The sequence below is a fragment of the Nelumbo lutea genome, chromosome 1 (assembly GCF_056320005.1).
Source record: "Nelumbo lutea isolate HS-2025 chromosome 1, American lotus-T2T, whole genome shotgun sequence".
NCBI classification, from domain to species: Eukaryota; Viridiplantae; Streptophyta; class Magnoliopsida; order Proteales; family Nelumbonaceae; genus Nelumbo; species Nelumbo lutea.
Window position 1 is genome coordinate 69,437,216 of NC_142684.1, and position 5,046 is coordinate 69,442,261.

The following is a 5,046-nucleotide window of genomic DNA, read 5'->3' on the forward strand; positions in this document are numbered from 1 at the left end:
AAAATTGGGACCAGTTCCATTTTTTCCCAAAACTGGATATTTGCAAAAAAAATGTTGATTTGGTCAGCAAACCGTTGACCCAGGCGGTTGAACCATTCAAACCATTCAACGGTTTTGACCATTTTTTAAATTTTTAAATTTTTTTTGTAAGAACAGGCTGACAAAAATTGTAGAACTAACGATTTTAATGTTCGAACGGTCAGACCATTCGACTCAGGAACCGGACCACTGACCGGTTCATTCTCTGGGTCGGTTTTAAAAACCTTGTTTTGGTTTATTCCCCTTCCCCTTACCTTCCCAAGAAAAATTGTAGAACTGACGAGAATATAGTTTTAAGGAAATATACGAATTGAAGAAGAAAAACTCATGCTCATGCTTATCCATGATCATTCATCTTTCACAACACAACCTTCTCAGTAAAGCATTTTCTCTGGAAAAAAAACAGAGAAAAACAAATTCATTTCAATTTTCTTCCTTTTCCTTTTTTCGTAATTTATTCATATCATAAAATAATCCAGCATTTCCCCAAAGAAAAACCAATAAAAAAAGAAGGGCAAAGAGATACACAAAGAATGGTAATAGTAGTAGAAAATTATGGAGATATACACCAGCAAACGTAGAAGAAACATCTAGAGAAGAAGCAAGAGAAGGGCAAAGAGACACAGGGAGAGTCGAAGAAAAAACTCCTATATATAGTTTATTCAGACAACAAATTAAAAGAAGGAAAAAAAATGTAGTAACTAGTAGAAGAAGAAGAAGATACACACCACGTAACGTCTGCCATGGGCTGGTAGTGTTCTTAGAAGCTCTGGAACTCTGAGCGGCGGCGAGAACAGCTGAGTGAAGAACAAATAAGAGAAACAGAGAATAAGATATTGACATTGGCGGAAAGCTCACAGGAGTGAAAGCTGCTGCAAAGCTTTGAAACTCGATTCCCAGAAGAAAGCTGGTTTTTGTTCAGCTCAGCCTCCAACTCATAAGACTTAAAAGAGGGAGACAGAGAGAGAGATTTATGGAGACTGATTCGAGCACATTCCATAATTGATAACAGCAGCAAGGCACATTACCACCTAATTTTGTCTTGGTCAGTTCACAACATTACCAAACTCTAACTAATGACATGGTTAAATTGATGATTGTGTGGTCAATCTACATTTAAGTAATTAAATACGTATCTAATCTCGTACGCGTTTAATATTTATTTACATTTCAAAAATAAATAAATAAATACGTATTTCCATATGCATAACACATCTATTGATACATTGATACTTGATAACCATGGAATGGAGGAAAAAGCACGTCGCCTATTAATATTATAAAATTCTACTATTTTTTTTTTATAATTCCTAGCGGGTTTGGTGAATGGCATTATACTATTATCTTAAAGAGCAATGGTGATTAGTATTTTTCTTTTCTTCAATTGACCGTTTCAGCATGCATGCATGAATGCTGACTGCTGATGCTGCCACCACCCAAGCCGCTGGTTTATAAGTTTATTTTTGGTTAAATATTTAAATCTCTACTCACGTTTCTGCCTTTCTGCTAAATTTTTAAACCACCCTTCAGTTTGTTTTCTGAAATGACTCCAACCTCTCATTTCTCCGTTAGGAGCTGCCGTTTGCAAATTGCAATTGATCATACGCTAAGTAAGGTGGCGTTTGGTAATTTTTTTCTGAAAGATTTTGGGAAGATCTAACAACTATGTAAAATTTTGTATTAAAATCTTAGCAGTCTGAAGACTGTTTGGTTAAGACGTGTTTGAAAGACATGATGAAAAAAGTCAAAAAGTTTTATTTGGAATTTCTTGAAAATAGACCAAAATGGACTTCACATGGCTTTTTGGGGTGGCATCTTTTTAATGGTTAGATCTTTTCCCAATCAAATAGGAAAAGACTAAAATGCGGAATGACGGTTTTCTAAACAGCCTGTGCGAAAAGATACACCAAATAAAGCCTAAAATTTTCAAAACAAAAAACAAAATCCTTATTTTTATTTTGGCTAGGAATGGATTGCCAAACAGAATTAATATAGTCGACCCATATAATTGGATAAAGTAAAAATCAGTATCTTGAAGAGAATTTCCAAACAAATCAGTATCTCTAGAATTTCAAAAGCATCACCACAGAAATCCAATGTTGTTGAATCACCAAAAAGATCAGATTCAGTCATCACAAGACTGTGTGCATTGGGAATATATCTCTATATGAATAAAAGCATACAAGTAAAGAAATATTTCCAATACATGGTTGTAAGTGACTTTAAGGATGGTGTGAGCACTATATTGTGAGGATTGGATCCGAGTTCATCTCAAGCCATAAACATGCTGAAATCTTTATCGAACCTATAACCGTATTTTCATTTAAAGCAATTGCATTTTAGGCTCAATTTAGATAGAGTATAAATATAAATATATATATCGTATAAATACATACAAAATAATATAAAATAAAAGGTTTTGTGCTACATATTTGTATTTATACTCCTTCCAAATGGAGCATTAGGCTCAGTTTGAAATGAGTCCAAATACAAATATATACAATATAAATACATGCAAAACAATACAAAAATATAAGATTTTACACTATATATTTATAGGTGCACTCTTTCCAAACTAAGCCTTAGGCATTATTGGCCTCCTGTGAAAGGTTAACCGTTCATTTGTATGAAATGGGTGTTTATGATGAAAGTGAGGGGAGATTTAAACAATTTTTTGAGAATGTAAGGGGACATTTAAGTAATTATCCTTACCTTAGAAAAATTATTAGTCAATATGGCCTCCGAAGTCCGAACAAAATTAAAAATTCTATAAAATAAGACCATTATGGTTGGGACTTGGGAGAAGACGGGATGTAGCTCGGCCGGCCGGGTAGGTGGAGATATAGATCGAGGGTCCCTTTCACTTGTGTCGCAGTTGAAGGTAGTGCTGACTGTTCGAAGTGCGAAGACCCAGTCGGCCGACCGGCCGGTCAGCAACGACCACGTCATTACACAACATGACATGAATGTGATAGTTCCGCTGTTGGGGTTTTTTCTTTTAATTGATCGATAAATTAAACAAACAACTATCATTAATTATTAGGGTAAATTATAAAGACGCTTTTGTACTATGGGGTATATGACAAAGACCCCTCGTGCTTTGTTGTGCGATAAAAACGTCTCTGTACTATAACCGTGAGACAAAGACCCCTTCCCTTTCGTTCAAATATACCGTTGTAATAATTTTTAGTTCCCATATTACCCCTGTAATAAAAGAAAATACTGTTCATCTTCTTCGACCTCACGATACATGAACCTGTTGCAAGTCCTCCCTCTGTCTCCCTTTCTCTCCCCTGACCTCTCTTCTTCCCCTTCCCCTTTCTCTCCTCCCCTTTCTTCTTCCCAATTTCCTCGGCAAGGTGGAGATCGTTAACAGCATGGTGGAGCGCTCACGCAAAGGAAAAAACGTTGATCTGAACGTGTCTTCAAATCTGCAGCTTGTCACAAATATGGCCTCGCTCGTGCCCCCAAACTCGTCGAGATCATAGCAGTGGTGCCGGAATCGGAATGCGAGTCTCTGCTCCCTCGCCTCCGATCTAAGCCCGTCCGCACCGCTTCTGGTACAGCTGTAAGTTTTGAGCTAGCGAAACTTGGCAATTCCATCAACAGATGCTGAAATCGAACCCAGAAAATCCACTTCTCTTGAGGAATTACGGCCAATTCTTGCATTAGGTACTTGGCTGTTCGATTTACCGGTGATGTTTTTACTCCATCATTTCATAATGACGTTTTTATTTTTTGAATTTGATTTGTACAGGTGGAGAAAGATGTGGCTAAAGTGGAAGAGTACTATGATAGAGCTATATTGGCGAGTCCTGGAGACGGAGAAGTGTTGTCTCTATACGGAAAACTCATATGGGAGACGCATAGAGACCAAGATAGAGCTCAATTTTATTTCGACTAGGCAGTCCAGGCATCTCCAGGTGACTGGTATGCACTTTAAATTCCATTATTTTTACGCATAAATCCTGATAAACAAAAAGCAATAGAAAAGACAGGGGAAAGTTCGTTCATCATCGTTCTATATTTGGTTTGAACATTTTTCGTAAAATTCGATTTTCCCCTGTTTTTCTTGATTTTCTTTTTATTCTTATGATGATGAACTCTCTCCCATTGGGGTTGATATAGTGTGTGTGGTGGGTGGGTCCAATCTTCAATCTTCAATCTTCAAAGTCTCCGACGGTCTCCGTTATGCGTGACAAATCAATCCATCCTGAATCCTCACCGTTACTGAAACGGTGTAAAAATCCCTGAGATCAGTTTACGTGTAGGATTCTTAGAATTGATAGTTAGTTATTGTAACTCATCTCAGATGTGGACGATACCAGAAGTGGTGCAGACGGGCTTGGCACGGAGGTGAGGGAGCAGAGATTCACGTTCCGATTCTGGCACGGCAGCTATCATCTCGACGAATTTGGGGACACGAGTGAGGCCATATTTGTGACAAGCTACGGATTTGAGGTCGTTCGGATCAACATTTTCTCCTCTGTGCAAGAGCTCCTAATAGTGTTTTTTCCTAATAGTCATTATAGGGTAGTATGGGGATTAAAAAATATTGTAGCGGTGGATTTGGATTTCAACTGAAGCTAAAGGAAGAGGGTCTTTTTTTTCAAGGTCATTGTACAGAAGGGTTTTTGTCGCAAAACAAAGTACAGGGGTCTTTGTCATAGACCCCATAATACAAACTCCCGGTCAAAAAGGTGGATTAAACCATGTTACATCTAAAGTTTTAGCCCTCCGAAGTCTGAACAATACAACCATCAACCCCATTCATACATCTAAAGTAGCCCGTTTATTTGTACTTTTTCATTTTAAATGTTTTCTGTTTTTGTTGTTTGATTGGGCTTCACTTTAAACATTTTTTACTCTCTACCTTAGATTAATACCCATTAAAGTGTGTTACATCGGTATTTAGTTTCAAGAAACACTAGGGCATTGGGAGAAACAAGAATTTGACATTTCCACAAATGCCCCATGCACAAAAATCAATGTTTCAATTTTCTACCA

The 5,046-nt window shown here is 37.3% G+C and overlaps 1 long non-coding RNA gene across 1 annotated transcript; it reads left to right on the plus strand.

Moving 5' to 3' along the window:
- The first annotated feature begins 3,199 nt into the window (after window positions 1-3,199).
- LOC148875149 (uncharacterized) lies at window positions 3,200-4,652 on the plus strand. Its single transcript, XR_016105919.1, has 3 exons — window positions 3,200-3,711; window positions 3,797-3,969; window positions 4,352-4,652. It is a non-coding gene; the product is annotated as an uncharacterized LOC148875149 (long non-coding RNA).
- Window positions 4,653-5,046: the final 394 nt, after the last annotated feature.